The 24,539-nt window shown below is 35.2% G+C and overlaps 1 protein-coding gene across 10 annotated transcripts in view; it reads right to left on the reverse strand.

The window, feature by feature from the left end:
• Positions 1-24,539, reverse strand: part of DISP1 (dispatched homolog 1 (Drosophila)) — a 141,633-nt gene that overhangs the window by 53,451 nt on the left and 63,643 nt on the right. The window contains exon 1 of one of the 10 annotated variants that reach the window (XM_012731381.1): positions 5,265-5,352. The exons of 8 other annotated variants lie outside the window; for them this stretch is intronic. The gene's annotated coding sequence lies outside the window, so the exon portion shown is untranslated. Of the gene's footprint in view, positions 1-5,264; positions 5,353-24,539 lie in introns of those variants that run through there. One more of the 10 variants, XM_004691335.2, reaches the window with a different exon arrangement.

The following is a 24,539-nucleotide window of genomic DNA, read 5'->3' on the forward strand; positions in this document are numbered from 1 at the left end:
TTAATGGCAAACTGATAAACAATTAAAGCAGAATGGATCAACCTGGTGGGGAAAGGTAACAGTGACAGGTAAAAGTTCATTATTCTGATGAAGGTAAAGAAGCATAACAAATTTTAACAACCCCATCCTTTAACTTATAATTCTACTAAGAACTTATTTTGGTTCTAGTTTAAACTAAGTTTATCTCTCACTATTCCCAAACTGTTGTGAGTATAACAAGAAAATGATATATAATAAGAAAATGGTCAGATTTTAATCTTTTTTGCTTAACTCATATATAGATCGAAGTATCTTGTTCAATTAACTGAGTGAATTAAGTTTTTTCTCTGAGGTGCTACCGGGTTTCAGAAGATGAGTACCTGAAGTCTTGTTTAAACCAATTGTAAAGGCATTCTGGCAATTACCTACATCCAGTTTTACCTGTTTTTATATGAACTGGGTCCTCTATAACAACTTGATGTTTATCCTAAAATAGTAACCTCATTTCTGATCACTGGTAACAGTGCTAAGCCCAGAAAATAGGTTCTCTAAATGCACCAAAAAAATTGTATTTTAAGCATCTTCTTATAGTAAGCCTACTAATGTTGGATGACAAAAGGGTATCAGCCAGGCTTTATCTTTAGGAATATTTTCCCCCTTTAGAGGGCTTTACCTCACTATGTCACTTTCTTCACATTAATTCTATGGAGATACTATTAAACTACTTATAGAAAAACCTGAAGGTCAAAAATATTAAAATATAACTAATTCAAATCACACAATTGGAATTTAATCTCCGACCAGTAAGAAATCTAAAAGTAGGACTTTTCCACTACCTCAACAGATGCTTCTCTGGCAATGCCAAGTTCAACTAGCTTTCACAGGACCACTAAAGATGACTGATATAAAATTCACTCTGTAGGTCCACAGGAGAAATAGCTTCTGAACTCACTATTTCCCAAGACAGTTTCAAAATTCAGCATTCAAGTGCATAGAGACATGCTTTGCTTAACTAAGAAGAGTTATCAACCACCTCTATAACATGGTACAGAAGTCTGAAAGGCAGGCCAGTGGGTGGACGCCAGAGGGTGTCATGTAGCACTTGCACTACTTCAAGTAATGTAACTGTGACCTGACAACAAAATGCAACTTTATAAAAGAATCAGGTACTTTTAAGGAACTAGAAAGAACAGTATCATTATAGTATTTGTGTCTACTTCTGAAACAATTATATTGTCTTCGAGTTCATAAACCTTGACATCACTCTCCTTCAATAAGAACATTTATAAAGTTATTTCCTCCTTATACATAAATTGCAATAAATTAGAACTCATTTTCTCAAAGAAATAGTATTATATATTTAAGAATGTATATCCCAATGCATACATTTTATAATGTATTTCATACATTTCATAACCATTTATTAGGCATTCATATGTTTCCCACCACACTATGAAAGTGCAAACTGATAGATACTAGGAAATCTGAGGGTGACAGATCACTCTTCTTATTCAATGAAAACTTACTGTATGTTAAAAAAGAGAGAGAAAGCTTACTGTCTGTCCATCAAATTTATAATGTCAAGAACTTTATGGTAACAAATACTACCTTTGAATACTACCTAATATTTTATATAATCTCTCAAATATGATAATATATTTATAAAATCATTAAAAATAATAAATGTTACATGTTGCAGTTTTACAAAAACCATTTGTGGTATTTATAGATGAGCTTGTGATACAGAAGAAAAATTAAAATTGCCAGATATAGCACCAGATTCATTTAGATTATCTTCACTTCTTTCTTTGATTGAATGAAAACCAGTTTCCTCTACAGTACTTCTGGTGTTATATGGGGGGGGGGGGAGTGTGCACTGAAGGGGAAGACTTAATGAGATATTAGTCCAAGAGATAACAGCACTGAATTCATGTTGAACAATGCTCTGGAAACGTGAAACAACGCCTTGGTTATTTAGGAGTCATCCGAATAAAGTTTAGGATATAGACAATTTGAGTAATGAGTTTATTTAACCATCAAGAAAGAGTATACTTGCAAACCACCACCACCCCACTCCCACATCAATCTCCAAAAGGAAGTTCCAGGTCTCTCCATCAGAGATCATGTTCTCTAAAGTTTTATGCCAGCAAAAAAAAGAAAGAAAGAAAAGGAAAGGAAAGCAAAGGAAGATTTCTGGCTGTATTTTAAGCATCTTCAGCTTTCCAGTTGTGGGGTCAGTATCTGCAGCCTACTCTACTCTAGTCCCAGGTCCCTGACAAATAAGAATTATATGATATTTTGGAAATAATGGGCCCTCGAGTTGTAAAAGGTCCATCTTTGGACCATAAGATTTGTTCTGTAACCATTGTGTCTCAACTAAGATCACAAAATAGGCAATTTTACAATTGAGCAATATATCTGTACCCTTATAACTCTTTCCAGTAAACAGGATCATATTACCAAGCTTAACTAATGTAGTTGAACAGATCACAAGCATGTCTAAAGACACCATGAATGTTTAATACTTTACACATCTCAAAACCTCAAAATATAGCAGTTCCAAGGAAAAAAACCATCACTGAGGGAAATCAAGCCAAGAGAATTTTACTCCCATATATTGTGAAGCAAAAGAATGTGGGGGAATTTTTTAAATGTCCTTCATAAAGCAAAAAAATGAGATCAAGCCATCATAAAAGACTGGAAAGTTGTTTGATTTAGATGGTAACATGTTGGGGTTTTTTAAAACAGTGCACTTAGAATTATCTAAGCTTTTCTAACAAATGCTAAGTATCTGATACCAGATTCCACTCCCTGCTGTTTTGTGAAGTTTGAGAAGTAGCAAATCAAATTTCCTAGAGTAGCTCCCCAAATGGGTTCTTCCTGGTAAAGTCCAGCAAATAATGTCTCAAGGGTATTCTTTCATCTGCTGAGCAACTTGGGAAACATTCTTCAAGGTATTTGTATGAAACACAAAGACACCCTTTTACTTAAGGGACTGAGATTTACTTTAAGCTAAGGAAAACATCAAATTCATAGACTTTTTTTTTCTTATTTGAATTGGATCAGTAAATTAACTCTGAATTAATTTACAGCTTTCATAAATCTTTATCTATTTCTTAAATTATTATAAATGTTCATGATTTCTGCCATTTGCTTTGTAGTGTATATATCAGATGAACTAAAAGTATATTTACTGTGTTAGGATTTTTGTTTATTCCACAAAGGCAATTAAGTCATATTTTCCAGTGAAACAAGTGAAGATCCTTAATTAGCAAGCATATGATAAGCACCTACTGTATTTCTTGTGAATACTTTTCTTGGGTGTTAAACATTAGGTCTGATTAACTGACTAAAATGATAAAAGTGTAGAAATTAAGATGGAAAGAACAAATGGTCATTCTTTTCCTCAATTCTTATTTTTCTATTTTACTTTCATTTTTTCTTTTTTTTCCCAAAAATCTTACATAGCAGCTCATCTGTCTTGAGCCTAAATAGCTTTATATCGTATATTAAAAAGTGATCAGAAAACACTGCAATTTTTGAAAAACAAGAAATGTCATACAGTCAATATGTCAAGGCTGTCCATCACACATACTGACTTTATAAAAGAGTTGTAAGAATCACATAGAGTGCTCAAATGCCATCACAGAAACCAGAGCAGTTGGGGTGAAAGGTAGAGAACTCGTACACAGCAAACACTGACAAAGAGATCTCTCAATGGTTACCAAACAGGCTCGATTGTTTCAATAAAAACTATGAAGACAACTGGGATTAGATTAAAATGTTAGCTGACTCAATTTTATAATACATATATTTCCCAGATGAGGCAAAGTTAACGTGTTTTCTAAACTGTTTTGTGGTCAATCATTTCAGACAATCATTAAACATTTTTTTCACAGTACAAATATTCATGCTCACAATAGTTCTATAATTCAAATCTATAATGTAAACTAGACAAAGCATGGAAAATACATAAAAATTGTTCTGCCTTATTTTTGTCTACTGAAATAAAGTTACAAATGAAGTAAGAGCCTATAAAATATTCTAATATTGCAGATTTGGGGCAATGAAAACATTCTAATATTAAAGAGGAACGTTTTAAATTAAACAATACCAAAATACTATTTTATTAACATTTTTAAAAAGGAGAAATGTGTCAGTGGACATTAAAACCATGGGAAATAGTAGACCTAGTGTCTACAAGTGAAACACTCATTAGTTCAGAGCTTATTTACATAGTTCAGTGACTTCCTAGCCATCAAAGGGGACTGGAATTTTCTTAATTATAAATACTAAGATCTAAAATAACCCTCTTGTAGGTAAAAAAAAAAGACATATTTCTCTTTTTCCTCTCAATAAAAATATCTGCTAAAGATAAAGTATGTTCTGGGTTGTTTTTGTTTTGTTTTGTTTTTTTGCATTATCACTGAGGAAAGTCATTTGTGGTCAAAGATTTATGTGAGCTGCCTCTGTTTTTGCAAAATTTCTATCTATTTAATTTTTTAAACTTACACTTTACTATCAGTCATGCAAATATTTCATAAGTTAAGGTGGCTTGAATTTTTTCATAAATCACTCATTCCCATTTTAAATGAAAGTAAATACAGCAAATATATTCTGACTTCTGTAGGCAGTAAACCCAATTATCTACTGTAGGTTGATAGTATATATCCAATGCTACAATTAAAATGTTTACAACACATGAGACATTCAGTGACCTTAAATACAACTGAAAGTTGTATACCAAGTTGTGTATTTGAAATGAACATTGATAAGAATTAAACTTGCAGAAGCTTAGGTCTCAGTGACTATCTTCACTAAACTTCTATTTGCACAGACTGGAAGGTACTAATACCTAGCTGTTTTCTGAAATATTTAGAGAGGTCCTTATTATTCTGTATCTATTTTTTCTGCCAACTTGTAACGCTAAAAGCACATACTTTTCCAATTCTCTGACTTAGCTGATAGCTAAAGAATTTCAAGACAAGAAACAACCGACAGTTATAAATATGAGGGTTCCTTCCAGCTTTATAAAGAAAGCACATTTTAATACATCTAAGCAGCGGCTTACATTACCCTACTGTTAAGCTAGAATATAACTCAAGTAAACTTCAGAAGAGTTTAGTGCATCCAAACGCTGCTCAAAGTTTACACTGGGGGGGGGGGGAACCTGTAAGCTGGAATTTTAAACACGAGTCTAGAAGCCCAGAACAAAGTCCACTTTTTAAATGAGCTCTTCCCAAATAACAAATTCACACATACAGAATCATGAGTCATTGTATTACCTTTATGTTCAAAAAAGAAACTCCCCTGGCTCGGTTTGGTCTGCAAATGATGGCAGTGGAAACAGCCGAGAGTGGCTGCAGTAACAGCCCAGCGAAAGCGCGCAGCCAGGAGCGGTGAGGAAGAAGGCGCAACCCCAGAAGGGGCAGGACCGCTGAATGACAAGCACATGCAGATTGCTGCGAATTAGGCATGTTAGGGGCTGGAACTTTCAGTGTTTGCTCTTCTATAGGACAGGAGAGTTTTTCTTCCTACTTAACCCCTAGGGGCAAGGTCTTAATAATGGTAACAGCTGGCATACAGAGCGGTTTGATTTGAGCACAAGGTCAGCAAGCCAGGATATGAAGGTGACATGTAATTTCTAGCCTTTTCCTGCTTCTACAGGGAAATTGCACCACAGACTGTTTTTCGTTATAACTTCCTTTGATCTTTTGGATTTAAAGCTACTTAGTAGATTAAAGCCATGTTAGCTGATATTACTTGCTTGCTTCGTCTACCTTAAGTGTTACAGATTCAGTTTTCTGACACATCGGGCTACTACATTTAAACTAACACAAATAAACACCAATCCGTGTTTATTTCCAAGTTCTGGGGATTCTTATGTTCTTTCACAAATGGCTCTGGAGATCCCTGTTACCGGGTGGAAAGTTCAGAGTTTTTAAATGAAGAGAAGACTTCTTTACTGAAGAGGAACATATTATCCAAAGTAGTTACTAAGTGTTTCTCTTCAGTTTTTCTAAACAAAACAAAACGATTTATTAAATGCTTTTTATAAACTTGTATCTGATGATGTCAGTAGCTAAAATTTAACAACTGCAACATAAAAACCTGTAAATACATCTGCAAACCCGTGCTTTAAAACTTAAAATGGCATCCATTGGTAAATAAGTGGGCATTTATTGAAACCAGTTTAATAGTAAAATAAACCCTACTTTTACTATTCAAATTTGAACTACTAAGAGACTATATGCATTCAAAGTTGAGTTAGTCAGTGTGGAGCAAGCCACACTGCAAACAAATTGGAGCAAAAACAAAAGAACTATGGGATGCTGAAATTCCTTGCCATCAACTTGGAAATACATCAGCCTTGTATATTACTCTCATCTGACAGCTTTCATTTCTTAATCTTATGGCTTCTTCTAAAATCTCATTTCCTGGTTGAAAACTCTACAGCCAAAATCTACAATTCTTACGAATGTGAAATTTATGACCTTGCTTTTCTTCCTCAGTCTGACATCTAAGTAATCTGCTCTTCACCCTTCTAACAATCTCCAGCCTCCAAGTCCTCATTCATGTCTTTTCTGTAGTTACTTGCTTTGTACTAGCTTCATACAGATCTGTGGTTGGCATTTATTGACTTCACTAGATTTCTCCCATATCAGTATTCCAAAAGCCTCCTCTAAACTTGCTCTCCTGTTCTTATTTTGTTCTCACAGGTTTGCGAATGCTACTGAAAACAGCCATGAGACAGGAAGGCAGAGACCTAAACTAAATGCATTTTCTTACCTCTGCAGTATCCTCAGCTCTACTGAGATTCCTATCATCCATCTTAGATTCTTCTCTAAAATTCCCACACATCTTTCATGTTCCTTATCTTAACCCTGTCAACAAATAATGTCATCTATTTTATAGAAAAAAATAAAGCTCTTTGAGTTCCTGCAGATATTATCATCTCTAACCTCAACTTTTCCTGAAACTCATCCGGTTATCTCACAATATTCACCCCTTTCCTAAATTAACTACTGATATGCTAGATCTGTGCTAGCCCCAGTAGAGAAGCCTCTAGCTACATGTGAAGATTTGTTTAAATTAATTAAAAATTAATGAAATTAAAATGTTAATGCTCCAGTTGCACTAGCCACATTTCAAGTCCTCCAGAGTCATACGGGGCTCATATGACTTAGGGCAGAGAATGTCTGTGACTGCAGGGAGTTTTACTGGCGAGACCTACTGAAGTGCATGCTCTACATTACTACAATGTTCCTTTAATCTGTTTCTCTCTCCCCACGTATAGCTTCAGTTTTCCTCTTTGCAGCTCCTTCTTATTTATATACAAAAACTGTCTAGTTTTACCCTCGTCTAAAAATACAACCCTCCTGTCCTGATAGTTTCTGGGACAGTCTAGCTTTCTTCCCCTTTCATTGCCAGACATTATCAAGCCTGCTTCTTCTCATTGCTGAACTTCTAACAATCTGACCCACTATCTAATAAAACTATTCCTTCAAAGATGAAGTTCAAAGTTCCTTTCTTGTTTTCTTTACATTTTTTTTCATTTCCCTGCTAGTAATATCTTTACCTTGCTCAGTTTCCATTATTCTGGCATTCCCTACCTCTATAGTAAGTTCTATTCCATTACCCTTTTCTCTTATTCAAAATCTTATACAGCATCCAAGGTTTTTTCCCTTGGATGTCCCTTCTGCTGTTTGCTACCTACATCATTAACACTCTACTTCTTTTCTAAGTTCCATTTTTGCAGGCTTTGCTCTCTAAGGGCATTCTAACATATATGCTCCACCAGCCACTCAAACTGAATATTGTCAAAAATAAAAATTATCTTATTATTCTCAAACAACTATTTTCCTAGTTCTATTTATTCTCTCAATCACTTAAGTCAAAACATTTCAGTTAATTTACTGAATGCCCTATCTGTGCACTGGCTAGAATGAGAGTCATCACTGACATTTACACTGCCATTGATCCTTGCCGATTGTTCTTAAATCATACCCCCCCTTTTCCCTCCCCTTTTCCATTTTCTTAGTTAAACTACATCTTAATGAGCCCTCCCCGGTGGTGCAGTGGGTTAAAGCATGACACTAAGCAGCTAAAGCCACTTCAGCATGAGTTCGATCCCCGCCCCCCGAGGTAACCCACATGGTATGGCAGACCTCTCCTGACCCGCCCACTGCTCCCCTCAGCAGTGTATTTCATCAATCCACCTGTTCTGCTCCCCACTCTGTCTCGGGTGAATCCTCTCATCGGCCCTGCATCTCTGGCCTGTAGCCCAGTCTGTATGCATAAATAAATAAATCTTAAAAAAAAAAAAAAAAACTAGATCTTAATAGATATGACCTAGCAATTAGTCTATGGTCTCCTACATTTCTGATCTAAGCAACTTAGAGCTGCCAGATTCATCAGCATATATAGAGCTTACCAAATTTCTCCCCAGTCTAGAAAACACTAATGGCTCTTCTGCATCTATCAAGTAAAGTTTAAACACTGTAGTTGACAAACAACAACCACCATTTTCTATCTTAGCGCTTCCCTTCCTGTTCTGGGCCCTTGCCAAACAGAACTTGCTTTACTCCAAACAAGCTTGGACACCCCCAGGGCTTATGCTATCCTTTCCACTTCAATAGCTTTTATTCACAGTTCCAACATTATTATAATCCCACTCAGATGACAGGTCTTCCATGAAACCTTTTCTAATCACCTATGCCAGAAATTTTCTCATCCTTCTCTATTTATGACCCTGAAAGTTCTCTTATGGCACTTAGTATATATTGGTTTTTTACAAGGTCTTCTGTAAACCTCTCTCACCCTCTTAATCTATCCTTAATGGCACAAGTTCTATTATTATCTAATGCACCTCAGGAATATTTAGTACATGAAAAAATAACATTTATTTATTGAAAAAATAACATTTTACAAATTGGTATCACACAGTCCCTTAATAAGTATAGCTTTAGAATGTAGTATGCAAAATAAAATTCAGTACACACAAAAACTGGTTTTTTTATTTATTTATATGAGACCCAAGGATCACATCCACTGTTGTGGGAAACAACAATCAAGAGTCAGTACATTTTAAGTATGACTATAATATTGTACTATCCTCTAAATTCTGAATGTTAAGTTGCTGCTGAATAATGAGAGATGGCAGTGACTGCCTTTTCATGTCTTCCAAATAGAAGTGGTCACTACCAAAGTTAATATATAAGCTTATTCTTGAACAGTTTTTAAACTTTGTCTTGTTATTTATCATCCTTTGCTAGTTTGATTACAAACTAGGAAACATTTTACCAATAATCCAGAAACCATTCTGGTCATTCAGAATGCAATTTATTTCTAAATTTATATGCTACCAAAAAGATTAATGGAGACCAATGGCCATGGTACATATTTTAAAGCAAAAAAGCAGAGATTAGTAATTTTCAGAGAAAAGATAGACTTCTGTGAAGAAAAAACAATCTGATTATGTAATGCTAAAAAGTAGACAAAATTTTGAGCCACACACCCAAAAAAATCACTATTAAAAAATCACTATTAAAAATGTGATCACTAACTCCGGTGATATTGTTAGGGATTCCACACTGGGATTCTGGTGAGCACTTTACATGAGCAGAATGAACAGAGCCTTTCTCCTACACAAATCATAAAGAAGGGGGCATGTCCTGAGGAAGGGAGGCTCTGATTTGATAGTACTGTATCAAAAACTAGACTGGGCAATGTCAGCCATGAAAAAACAACCAGACGGGCACTCCCTGGTGGCGCAGAGGGTTAAAGCACAACACTAAGAAGCTAAAGCCACTTCTGCATGAGTTCGATCCCCGCCTGCCCGGGAGGTGACCACACGGCGAGGCAGACCTCTCCTGACCGGCCTGCTGCTCCCCTCAGCAGTGTACTTGGTCGATCTGCCTGTTCTGCTCCCCACTCTGTCTCTGGTGAATCCTCTCGCCGCCCCTCACCTCTGGCCTGTACCCCAGTTCTGTGTGCATAAATAAGTAAATCTTAAAAAAAAAAAAAAACAACCAGACTACAGATCACTTAAGAATACAATCTTATGATACAAGATAACTTAAAGACAAAGCATATGTACCCCTGTGGGCCTTGGAGAGTTTCCAAAATACTTTTGGTTTGCAATATAGGGTTGCAAAATAAGATACTTGACTTTTACAATAGATGCTCCTAGCATGAGGTATATACTACAAAGAGAAAGATGACCGTCTTAATTGTAATATAACAAGATTTTTATTTTAGTGGTTTCAGTTGCATTGTCACCAAACGTTAAATGACACTAAATGAATATGTGTGCTCATGTTAAGAGAGATTATGACTAATAAATTAAAATTCTCTGCAAATCAGGCTTCTGACATTTATGGAGAAGGTTACACTTACTTTCCTTATGTCTTGAAATAAAAATATACGTAAGTTAATTTTCCAAAAGTTAAACTTTATGAGAAAATATATGTGTCACTAGCACACAAACACCTGCCACTACTGCTAAAGCTTTGGATTAAGTAACACCATGACACACCACATTCTCTGTATAAAATGAAGTTGTATAAAAGGAACTAAATGAAAATGCTAATCCTATTTCATTTATTTAAACTTTTTGTAATATGCAGTAATATTACTTTTGGCAAGGAAACAACATTAACATACCAAACTCTAAGATACAAGAAGACGTTATAAGGTTAGAATTTCACAAAGGTATTGGGACTTGTTTTATATGTTGAAAACACACTCATTAGTTATTCAAAAGTTCAAGCAGTTCTAAGTGATGAAACTCATACTGTGTTTAGCTTCAAAAGTTGTTTATAGGAAATAAAATTCTGGGAAATGGTAGTAAAAGTAAGAAATAAGGTAATAACAAATAGAAAAGAAATATATGCTAAAATATTTTACCTAGGCCTCTTAAAAATCTTTAAAAATATCCCAACATAGCAGGGCTTGTAAGACTCAAAACAGGCCTGAAAGAATACATTCATAAATGACATACATTAAAAATCGGGAACAGGTCATAGAAGGTAGAAAAGAATCTTAATGTATTTCAAGAAAACATGTCACTAAGCTACACAAATGCCACTACAAAAACATTGAAACAAAAATAATCACAATAGCTGATGTACTCTATGATCAGGCTCCTGAAGGTCATCTTTGACACATTCACTGCAAACCCAAATGCTGAAAGCCTTAGCAAGTTCATAGTTGACATTACCATCCCTTTCTGGGCTGTCAACCAGAATGGACTTCGTGGGTAAGGATGGGAAACACTCCAGCTCCAGTGTTGGGAAGTATGCCAAGTCACCATGTGTATGCTGTCATAGGTACCTACATTTGAGCATCCTTAAAAGGCTCAAAATCCTAAAATGTGGGCTATAAAACCAGGGCAGCCATTGAAGCATTCTTAAAAAAGTGTTTTTACAAAGGAAAATCCACAACTTTTCTTGTTAACCTGTTCCAGGTACTCAAATATCCTAGGATACCAAAACTTTTGACAGAAAAATGTAGGAGAGAGGGTGGAATTTAAAGTTAGTTTAAATATGTCTAGTTCTTTCTAACAAAATTCACAGTGTAGCCATCTAATGAAAATTACCAGGACAAATATGTAACAATCAGTTCAAACACTGCATTTGTAAATAAATATCACAGGAGATGGGCATTCACTTACTTGATTAAAAAGCAACAAGAGGACCCTCCCTGGTGGTGCAGCAGGTTAAAGCACAGCACTAGGAAGCTAAAGCCACTTCAGCATGAGTTCGATCCCCACCCCGGAGGTGACCACATGGCGCAGCAGACCTCTCCTGGCCCGCCCACTGCTCCCCTCAGCAGTGTAACTCATCCGTTGGCCTGTTCTGCTCCCCACTCTGTCTCTGATGAATCCTCTTGCAGCCCCTGAACCTCCGGCCTATACCCCAGTTCTGTATGCATAAATAAATAAATCTTACCAAAAAAAAAAGGCAACAAGAACAACAAAATAAGCTTACACAATTACTGGTAGCAGGAAAGTACTTTATTTATTATATGTTGTTTCATAGTTCCGAGTTATGTTCACAACAGGAAGATGATCCTTGCCTTAAAAAAAAAAAATAGCAAAGAGATATTTATCCCAAGATATCAGGAATAGCCAGTGTTTAGCCTTTGTAAGGATCTGTCACTGCAAGTGCCTTCAGATAAATGAAAAATTAAGAAAGAAAAAAAGTAACTGGAGAAATTAAACTATTAAGTTCTTTGTTTTCTCCCTAACTTATGGCATCTGCTGTGTTTTTAGTCACCCAAGTCTGCTTTCCTGGATCTCTTGGCCAGTGACCAAGAATTCCTAAGTATGTCCTCTACTAAATCTCCTCAAGTCTCATTCGCTTACACAGTACACAGTCAATAGTCAACACAGCCAGCACAGACCTCAGTCACAGTGGAGGAAAATTATACACTCCCTTTGCCATCCCTGTGAGAGATTAGGCAATGCAGTGTTCATTCCTTCCTATGCCAAGTGGATGCCTTAGTAATATGTGTCCACACCCTACAGGCTTTGCAAGAAGCCCAGCATCGAGGCTTGAGTTCAGATCCCTTATGTAAATGGAAGTAGAATTGTCACAAATTTCTTAAAATAACTTGTAATGCATAAAGTTAAAAAAGTATCTTTTACTTAGATGAAAGAAACCTTGAAAATGACTACTTTTCTTAATCTCTGCTTATCTTTGGCAACAATGATTATTGTTGACACTGACACACTAACAACAGCATCCAAGGCAATTTCAGCTGGGTTCAGATTTGAAAAGACCTCATGCATCAATGAAAGATCAGTCTTTACCACTGCAAAGTTAGCATCCTTACATTTCATGACAAAAACTAAATTTTATCAGGGCTTTCCTAGCTCTCTTCTGGGAATAATTCTCACAGTCTTTTTCTTGTAGAGACAAATAACTGTATCCTTTCCAAAGAGGCAAGTATGGAAAAAAAAGAGAGGAAGAAGAACTGAGAAGACTGAAAAAAGAATGCAAGATCCTGAGGCCCGCTTCCTCTTGTATCTGAGAGCACAGCACTGATCCAAAGGAAACTTAAGGTCAAATTAATATAATAGTGAACAGATCTCACCAGGTCATCAGAAAAAAAAATTTTTCTGATCCCAACTTCAAAGCATAAAACTAATATCCCATGGGTATAATATATTTTGAAGGGCAACTGAATTTTTACATATTAATACACACTTATTTCTATATTCTGGAACTAAATTTGAAAAGTTCAACTACATTTGCTTATCTTCCTAAAAGATTTTTCAATTTTAAAAAGTTTCTTTTAAAAACTTAAATCCTGATCTCTTTGATCAAGACTAGCTTCAGAGAGAGGAGTGAGGATTTTTTTAACAGTCTGAAGATTTTAATGATTTTTTTTTCATTCATATCACCTGGAACCAGAGTAAGCAAAACATGTAACAGGATAGTTATGTAAGTAGATCCTACCCATTTTTTATTAGAATATGATTTTTAAGAAAACTTTTCAAGTATTAATTTGGGGATAAAACAAACTATCCATCTTGGATCTGGAATGCACCAATTATGGAGGAAAAAACTTTGATTCCCATATTTTATAAAAGGTATCCCAAAGAGAACCCTCTCTGGTGGTGCAGTGGGTTAAAGCACAGCACTTTGAAACTAGCCCATCCTCAGATCCTTAGCATGAGTTCGATCCCCAGCCAGGGAGCTGACACACATGGCACAGCAGACCTCCCCTGCCTCACCCACTGCTTCCCTCAGCAGTGTACTTATCCATCTCCCTGTTCTGCTCCCCACTGTCTCTGGTGAATCCTCTCACCTTTGGCCTGAACCCCAGTTCTGTGTGCATAAATAAATAAATCTTTAAAAAAAAGTTATCCCAAAAATAAGCACTGACAGGTGATTCTATTTTATTTTTCATCTACTCTTGTATTAAATGTTTAATACCAATACCCTAAGACTATTTTTTAAAAAGTTAAATAGTGAAAGCAGAAGGAAAAAGGAAAAGTCTATCAGGGAAAATCTTACTGCCAAGCAAATGAAAGAATATAAGTTAGGTAAGTTTAATATTTTACAAAATAACCTCTTTTTCAACTTTAATTCAGAAGCTCATGTTGTTCCTATTTGGGAGGTTATGGGAGATTATGGTAACAGCTCCACTCTTCACTAATATATATAAACTAATATTCTGATATAGGAAAACTAATTATCTTAGCCATGAAAAATACACTTACTCCATTAATTCATTTACTCTGAAATATTTATAAAATGATTCCATCTTAATTTTATATTTTCTTTCTGTTTCATCCTTAAAACTTTGAAGAGAGGCCCTCCCTTATGGTGCAGCTGGTTAAAGCACAGCACTAGAAGTTTAAGCCACTTCTGCATGAGCTCGATTTCCGCCTGTCCTGGAGATCCACATGGCGAGGCAGACCTCTCCTGACCCGCCCGCTGCTCCCCTCAGCAGTGTATTTCTCAATCTGCCTATTTTGCTCTCCCCACTCTGTCTCTGGTGAATCCTCTCACCCTCTCCATCTTTGGCCTGTACCCCAGTTCTATATGAATAAATAAATAAATCTTTTTAAAAAAACTTGGAAAAGAACACAAGTGATTACCCTGATTCCTTGATTAACCAAGGAGACAGGGTAGAGGTAGTGCTTTTCACAATGTTGAAATAAATCTTTTTAATGTACTAAGTTCCAATCATCGTATTTTTTATTTTATTCCAAAGCTTTAAAGTACAGCTCAAAGTTTTCAAAGCAGTTTTTAAAAACATTCCTGCTACAAAAGTCTAGTCAAGTGGGTTGAGATTCCTGCAATTATCTCATACCCCAGGATCACATCACTGCATATGGCAACTATGCTTCATTCTTGCTCCCACTACATCATATGTCAATACTCAGACATGAAAGTGCTCCCCTATCACTCTGCTATTTTTCTAGCTCACATTCTTTAGTGAAACCTCAAATAACCAAATAAGTTCAACAAAAGTTTACTGAAGCTTATGAATATGGTGTGATTGGCTTTTATTTTCCTGCTGTCTAGTAAGCTCTGAGAATAAAGTTTAAAAGAACAATTTGATTAATACATGAAGCAATGCCCTATAATTAACTGTTAAGAAACTTCTTGCAGAAAAAAGAGTTCAATATATGAGGAAACAGTGATTGAGAAGGGGAGTACCAGAAAGAGGAGAGGAAGTGCCAGAAGGCAAACAGGATCGGGAATGTGGGCAATGGAAAACAGCCATAGCATCAAGGTGATAAATTAAAGACATGCACATCAAATAATGGGGAAGAAAAGAAGCCAGGCAGACATTAAGGCAATCCAAGCAGAAAATAGGAAACTGGGAAGAGTGGATAAAGTACAACACCAAACATCGGTACAACAAAAGAAAAAAAAAGTTTTATGCTGCAACCTAATACACAATAATAATATTGGCTCCTAAAGTAACTTAGAGGGAAAACTACCACTAATGGAGAAAATCCCAACACTTCTTGCACCTACAAGAGTTACTGCAAAAGAATGATTAAGCACACTTGCACACTGTGATTCTGCTTTAAATTCAAACCTAGTTTTTCTTATACTCCATAATGTCCGCTATAATTCTGGACACAGGAATCTGGTCAAAGTACATGAGTAAAGCTTAAGAAGGGAACTGTTGGGAATCCCAGAGATAAGTCAGTGTGCTCCGGCTAACAGACCAGGGTCATTTAAGTACCGGTTGCTGCCACTGTGCATTCATTCCTTGCTATTCTTTGGAACTGGCAAAGTACCAACTCACTCCTGCATTAAAATAATCTCTTCCATTTGTAAAAGAGGTTAAAAAAGCACCAGTGGGCCCTTGCTGGTGGTGCAGCAGGTTGGAGAGCTGTATGTGAGGCTAAGCTAAGGCACGGCCATGTCAATGTGAGTTCAGTCCCCACCAGGAAGGTGACCCACATGTTGCGGCAGACCTCTCGTCTCGCCCGCTGCTCCCCTCAGCAGTGTACTTGTCCATCTGCCTGTTCTGCTCCCCACTCTGTTTCTGGTGAATCCTCTCACTGCCCCTATACCTCTGGCCTATACCCCATTTCTGTATGCATAAATAAATTTTTTTTAAGATTTATTTATTTATGCATACAGACCGGGGGTACACCAGAGATGCAGGGGCAGTGACAGAGTTGGGAGCAGAACAGGCCGACTGTCAAAGTACACTACTGAGGGGAGCAGTGGGCGGGTCAGGAGAGGTCTGCAGTGCCATGTGGGTCACCTCCGGGGCAGGCAGGGAGTGAACTCATGCTGAAGTGGCTTTAGCTTCTTAGTGCTGTGCTTTAACCCACTGCACTTCCCGGGAGGGCCCATGTAAATAAATCTTTAAAAAAAAAAAAAAAAGGCCACCAGATATTAGCAGTACTTTTTAAGCATCCCTTAACTCTCTACCCATTCTTACACTTTTTGTTACGAAAAATACCTTTGTCTCCTAGTCAATTCAAATTAGAAACAACAGCAAGCTTTGGTTGGCAGCTCTATTTACGATGGCCACATTTGGGACGTAACCTAAGTGCCCAAGGACAGATGACTGGATTAAGAAGTTACGGTATATACACAATGGAATATACTGCTCAGCTATTTAAAAAGATGAACTCTTGCCATTGCCAACAACATGGATCGAACTGGAGGGGAATTATGCTAAGCAAAATACTGGATGGTTTCACTGATATATAGAATAGAGAGAAGTAAAATGAAGGGTCAGGCAAAAACAAACTAGAAATATGACTGTAAAATTGAGAATACCAGAGGGAGAAGGAGAAGATGAGGCAGAGAAGGGAAGAGGGACTTTGTTAGACAAAGATGGAGGACTACGGATGCCTTGGTGTAGGCGTGATGTGGCCACATGCATCTGAAGAGGTAGGAACCCACACCTCTCAATCATCTACCAATGTTACCTCAATGGGGGAAAAAAAAACTCTTATACTACAATGTTCTTAATTTATATTAACTCTAACCTGCAACCAAGGGACCAAATAAAATACAGTTTTAACCGTATGTTAAAATAACACAAAAAGGAGATGGAGCCTTTCAAACTATCTAGACAGGAGAAAACACAACTTGTAAAGGCAAAATTTTATCCAAAAAAGGAAGCTCCTAAATCAATTACTCTTAAATTTTAAAGAAATGTCTGCTGCTCTGTGATAGAGGAGTTTGCATAGAAAAAATGTGAATTAAAAGGGGTATCAGCCCATTTCTGCAACACAGAAATACCCCTGGACTCACAGAAATAGTCCATAAGGTTCAAGAGAATCTCCCCAATCAACTCTCTTACATAAATCCTCAATATGGCCAAATGATCCTCAAAAGAGTCTTGAACACTTCCAAGTACAACTAGAAATTTCCTTTTCTCTTTTTAAGCTACTCTAGCCAGTATACTAGTTTTCTGTGCTGCAGCTACAGAGCTGCAATATCTTAAGAGCTGATACGTTTAGAGTTGGAGTAATTAAATAAATGTTTTTCTTTAACTGTTATGTTCACACGTGCTCAAAGACAAAAAGTGACTCCTATTCCTCTCTGACATAGTTAATCAATTTCAGTATTATTTTCTAACTGCACCTACGTCTTCCCTCTGGGAAAAATATTCTTTTTTGTTGAGCACATCTTTTAGTATTTCTTCTGAGGAGGTTTTGTGAATGTTAAACACTCAGCTTCTGGTCTCTAAACTAAATTTCTATCCTTGCGTTCTCCATTGGTTCATAGTTTTCAATAATATATAGTCCCAAATTGGCAGAGTTGGAAACCTTTAAGCCTCCAGTAATGATGGTGGAAGCAGTCTGGGGAAGGGCTCTCCTCACTTCCAAACCTTTTTTTAAGCAATGAGCCTTGTTCCACCCTACCTATCTCCTGAAAAGTGACTCAGGAGTAGATCAGGAACTTTTCTGCTTCTGGCCAAGAAGGTAACAGGTTCAAAGCTCCAGTCCTATTATGACTTTCTATTTCTGATCACTTTCTGGGCAAGATAGATGTGTCTTGATTTTGAGTCTAACGTATTATTTTAATATTATAAGTTTTCACCTCATTTTTTGAGGTGGAGGATGGAGCCATCCCATCCAGAACTTTCTAGTATCTTTATCTACACCTTATGTCCAACATGGTGCCTATCACAGAATAGGTTTATGGTAAATAATTTTCACAAAATATGTATAGGCAAATTGCATATACAAAAAAACATATCAATGGAATCATGAACCATAGAAGAACATTAACAAATTCATAAACAACCCTCTGGCAACTTTGTCTTATTTGCTTTCATTAGAAATAGCCATAATGTTTTTATTAGCCATATACATGCATGTGATAAATTTCCTATATAACTCATAATGAGCTTGAAACAGGTATACTTTTAAGAAAATGAATGAGAAATAAAACAGTACACATAATGCCTGAATCAACTCTTACTGACTGTCTTTGTTCCCTATAGACAATGTATTATTGGTGACATAGTTCTAAGAAGTCTATCTTAAATCAGGAACTGAAATTAAAGTAAATCAACGCAAACCCATTTAACAGCCATAAGTCTCAGAAGTAACCTACCCAAAAAGCTTTTTCATAGGCGGTATACAGGAAGGAAAAACAACATGTATCCCAAACCACATTTAAAAGCCACCATACAGTACATTGGCATTGATCAGGAGAACATTGTCCTTGATTTTTGAAAAGGTTTACATTTATACTGCATTGAAATATTCTTGGTATGGAAAAATCAAATTCATTAGGTATTGATTTCAAGATAAAGCTTAAGAATATCCAGCTGCTCTTGATTTAATTCTCTGTCCATCACACAAATGCTTTGACTTATAATTTCATCTTATAGAAAAATACACACATCAAATATAAGTGTACTGTTCTGGTCTGAGCTTGTTTTTGTTCCCACTGTAACATATGATACACCGACATTTACTTCACAAATAAGTTTACCTCTGAACAAACAAACAAAAGTGTCCTACCTGCAGAGTTGAAAGTCTAAAGTCTAAGGCTATTCCACCAAAGTACAAACATCTTAAAAAAAAAAAAAAAACTCTGTAAATGCAATGAGTAAACTAGTTTCTGTATGATTATAGCAAATATTCAGACATTTATACCATTCAGTTTATAGTTGGAAAGTTATCTCTTCTATACAACTCTGTTATCTATTACCTGTTGACTGATAAGCCTGCTAATAAGGCGACTCTTCTGGAAGTCCCACTGAAACACAGGTTGTAGGGTCTTTCCTTTCCTCACCTCTCACCAGAAGATTCTGATACAGTAGTTTGGGGGTGGGGAGGTGCTTGAAATGTGCATTTCTAACAAACTCTCCAATGATGCAGAAGCAACTAGTGAGAGAATCAAGTATGAGAAGAAGCTCTAGCTTCTTTCCCATTCTTTATCTCTTAAACCATGAATCAAACTAATTGTGCTCAGACCAGACACTCCTGTAATAATCTAGATGTCTCAAACATCAGCTATAACCACTCATTTTTATGTTAGCCCCTGTGTTAGATTCCTCATTTATTCTTTCCTTACTTCGTCTGTCTTAGCAAACTTTCACGATTATTACCACCTCAGAAGAATTATTACTTCTTCGTCTGATAGAAGGCTCTCCTTACCTGTCAATAATGGTCACTATTTTATCAATCCTTATATTCATTTATTAATTCAATAAAAATGAAGAAATTTCAATACAATAGTCACCTTGCATGGAAAACACTGACATCAAAGCCTCCTATAATTAAACTCAAAACAACTCTGAACACCTCAGACTCGATCTCCATATTAGAAATTAAACTATTTAATTTGAAACTACTACAAATGAAAACTACTGACACTAGCTTGTTTCCAAGGTATTTCAAACTGGTTTTCCCAGGAGTAGAAATGAATCTACTGTAGTAGATTTAGTGATTCTACTGTATTCTCTTTCCTGGCCTTCTGATAACTTATTATCTATTTTAGAAAGTTAATTCGAAAATTTAACAGATCACTAACAGGTGCTAAAAAGTTAGACAATAGGATAAAACCACTCAGAGCCTGCTAAATTTTTCAGGGAAAGTTTTTTTAATAGGTAATACTATAGCAAAATATATTTAATGGTAAAATTTATTTCTTTTAAATCAAGTATGTTTTTAATTCAAAAAGTCATAGGACTACCTTTTAAAATTTGCTTTGACTCATATTTTTAAATAATATTTATTCATATTCTAGTACAAAGCTGAATAAAGTCATATAAATAACCCCAAACTAATAATCCCATGGAATTATTAATGATAAAAGAAGCTTTCACAAGACCCAATTAAGTCAATTTTATAATTTTATTAAAGCATGACAGAAGATTACATGTAAGTGCAATAAAGTTTAATGGAAACTCAGTCTGGCATTATATTCAATGAAAGCATAAATTATAAGTAAGAACTAGTCTCACAAGAAGTCTGAATTTCCTCAGAAGTAAGCCAACATATACTTAAGATCAAATTTATGCATTCAGAGTTGCGGATAGCTACAGTGATGCTGTATATTGTTTATATAGTCTGCATCTGGAAAATGAAGTTATTCTTTAATTAGCTATTTCTAAGCCAAAGTTAATGGTTGTTTGAAAATGAGGCTCATTACATGATTCCGTAAATGTACTTTGTAATAACTTACATTCCCACACAGCTGAGTAAACATATTTATTCATGACATATTCTTCTACCACAGGTGTGTATTTTCCTTTCTGAACATTACTAAAATGTATCTCAGAACAGCCTTGTTTAAAAATTATATTGAAGGGAAGAAATATTTCTTGAATTATTTAACTATTTGTTAAATTAAATGTTAACCCAACAGAACTCTAAATATGTTATAATTCAATTTATATTTGCATTTTTATGCTCCAATTTATTCCTAAAGGATTTAAAGCTGCTACTTAGTTCCTTTTTAAAAAATTTTAGATACATTAATAATAAAATCCTCATCTAAAAAGTCGATAAGTTCAGTCTCAAACTATTCTATCTGATTTGTATTTATCAGTAAACATCACAAGAATTTTCTCTAGTAAAATATTTAAAAAGGTAAAAATATCCCTTTATTAAACACCAAGTCCTTACATAAGCTTCAGATAAATTAACTTTTCTAAACTTAATATAAACTATCATATTAAAAGAAAAGATTTAGTTTCAAGTATTAGCTTCTTTTGCATGTTGAGTATGCTAATGTGTTAAAATACATAAAACTACAAGTGTGTTAGTATATAAATAACATCTTTGGTACAATTCAGAACTGTACTGACTTATGAAGTAATAGATCAAAGTCTTAGGAGGCTCACACAAATATATCTTCTAACAAACAATTCAGACTTCAAATTTAGAGATTACTTTCTAGGTTTGGAAAAATAAAATAGATTAAAAACCTCATACTGGCAGATAATCAAACACCATCTATGCTTCAAGTAATTTCTAAAGATACTAAAACCTTTACATAAAGAAATGAGAATATTTTTCAGCTCTTGTCCAGCACCTATTAATTTCATCCTTCCTGATTAGGGAAAGGAATAAGCTGACTACTTTTCTTTTCCATAAAAGGAATCTGAATTACAGGCATACACAGCACCTATATTAGGTTTTATTTGATCTGTACACAAACATGGAAACAGAACAGGAAAATTAAAACGCATTTCAGACCAAATTCAAAGTTTACTCATTGTACAATCTCCGTATGAAGCAACACAAGCATGCAAGTATTCTGATGTATAGGAATGCATCTCTTTCCTAGCCTCTGAGCAAATTCTCACAGCCTGGGAATGTGTTTTGTATCTGATAAATTAACAACTTAGAGCACTGATATTCAGTGTTCTTGGAAGGTAATGTTAAATATCTCTGATACCTTCTAATTTTACATGGGGTAGATTAAGATCACATTACACATAAAATTTCTAAGCAATCACAAAGGCAGCTTAAACAATATGAGCTCTATAAACCTAGTTTGCAAAACTTTTTGTTTTCTTATCCTAAAGGGAAAAGGACAATAACTTAAGCAACTTGTTACATTAAAACAAATGTTCTAAATTCTTCACACTATTACATAAATATATTTAAATATATATAACTTTACATTTTAATATTTAGTTCTTAAAATTAATGCTAATTTAAATATACCAACATATTGCCCATTTCTTGGCTCATATTGAGGGTTCATCTCACACCTTCCACCTGGGTTTAATTTCCTTCTATTTGAAGCATGATTTTGTAGCTCATTTATTAAAAATTCATCAACAGTATATATTCTCAGTCTCTGCAAGTTCCAAAACATTTTCTTTTCACTTTTACTCTAAAATTATTTCCCTCAGAACTTTAAAAACATTATATACCACAGTCCTCTGCCTATAGGCCACTTCTTTAAAAAAGTGTGGATTTCACTCCAGTGTCCATTTTTTTATTGGGTTCTTCCTTTTCATTGAGTTATATGAGTTCTTTGTAACTCTTGGATGTCAGACTCTTGTCAGATGCATGCTATGCAAATATTTTCTCCCATTTGTAGGGTGTCTTTCTTTTTTACTGGTAACTTCTTCCCTTTCATTTAATAAAGTACCACTTACTTATTTTTGCTTCTATTTTCTTTGCTGTTAGAGTGAGTTCCCAAGGCACCCCTGAAGCCAATGCCCATGTTTTCTTCTATGTATGTAATGTATTCTGATATTATTCCAAGTCTTTAATCCACTTTGAGTTAATTCTTATGCATGGTGTGAGAGAATGGTCTAGCTTCACTTTTCTGCATATATTTCCCAATACCACTTGTTGATGAGACTTTCTTGATTGTATACTCTTGGCTCTTTTGTCATAGATTAACTGTCACTTTTAAAGAAAACTTTGTGCCACATAAAAACAGAGCTGATATTTAAGTAATTGTGTTCCTTTCCCAGCAGCCTGCTATGTGAACTCTCCTTAACCATCTTTGAAAAAGATACTTTGATACAGACTTAAACTGTATAATACATCAGACAGTGCAGACTTTCCATTCAAAATAATGTTTGTAAGTCTGCAGTTAAATGTCTTCCATATCCTATAAGCTATAATCCTTGAGAAAGTGACCAGAGCTTTACTAAGAGGATTTAATAAGAAAGCTTATGTTTTTTCTCAAAGAACATGGCAAGTAATCAGATGTCAACAATTCATCTGCAGGACATCAAGACACAAAGCAGAAGAAAAAAATGGCAGTAAAAATGCACACTGACTGTGAAGATTTAAGACTTAAATGGAAGAACACATATTCTTATGACTCAGATTAGATATGGAATTTTTTTAAGTAAGTCCAAATGGACATACTTGTGCTTTTAAGACACATGTAGTTTAACTAAGACACTAAGTACCTTAGCCTCTGAAAATATAGACAAAATATAATAAAACTGGTACATAGTTTTGAAATATAAAACACTGAAATGAAAGTGAAAGCTATAGATATTAAAAAATGACTCCCAAGGGAATAGAGTCTACCTCATTACTTCTGAATTTAACTTGCATTATTTGGTACAAAATTATATTATTCATGAGAGGTTCATTGAATTGACTCCTACAAAGTTTAAAAATGTATTCTAGAAATACAAGAACAACTTCCTGTAAATTTATAAATATTTTTAAAAATATGTAAATCTATATAGCTCAATTTCATCATATTCCTATTTCCAAGTGACTTTATTAAAGTATAATTTATATACAACAAAATGTACAGATTTTAGGTATTAGTTCAGTGAGTTTTGAAAAATGAATAGTTACATTAATATAATCAGTATTCCCATCAAACAATAGAATATTTCCATCACCATAGAAAGTTTTCTTTACCCCTCTGAAACCTATCTCCCCACTGCCCAGATAATATGTATTTTTTTATGCCACATCTCTTATTAAATGATTGTCTGAGATTCACCCATACCATTACGTATGTCAGTCATTGATTTTTATTGCTGAGGAGTATTCCATGAATGTCTGTACCACAATTGATCTGTTCCACTACTGATAGACATTTAGGTTGTTTACAGTTTTTGTCTATTATGAATAAAGCTGATGTAAATGCAATCTTTTGTGAGCATATAGTTGCACCTTTTGGGTAAATGTGGAATTGCTGGATTGTTAACATACGTATGTTTTTAAGAACTGCCTAACCATTTTTGCAAGTGACAATGTCATTTTGTATTCCCATCAAAAACATTCTACTTGTTCTGCTTCCTCTCCAATTCAGCTATTCTGACAGTTGTAAGTGGTATCTATTGTGGGTTTGAAACAATTGAAGTGTCCTTTCAAGTTTTTACCGGTTAAACTTGTCTTATTATTGTTTAAGAGTTCATTAAATATTCTAAATAGGCCCCTCCCTATGGCACAAGGGGTTAAAGCACAGCACTGTGAAGCTACCCACAGCCACTGCAACACAAGCTTGATCCCCGGCCATCAAGCTGGAAAAGATTTAAGAAAGCTTTTCTAAAGATGATCTAAAAGTTTGATTTTCTTTGAATATGAATATGAATATTGCTGGAGTAATGTTAGCAACATTAAGACATGTGTAAAAATTATTTTCACCCACTATTACATGTCT

This window comes from Condylura cristata, unplaced genomic scaffold, assembly GCF_000260355.1.
Source record: "Condylura cristata isolate star-nosed mole 26May11 unplaced genomic scaffold, ConCri1.0 scaffold00030, whole genome shotgun sequence".
NCBI lineage: Eukaryota > Metazoa > Chordata > Mammalia > Eulipotyphla > Talpidae > Condylura > Condylura cristata.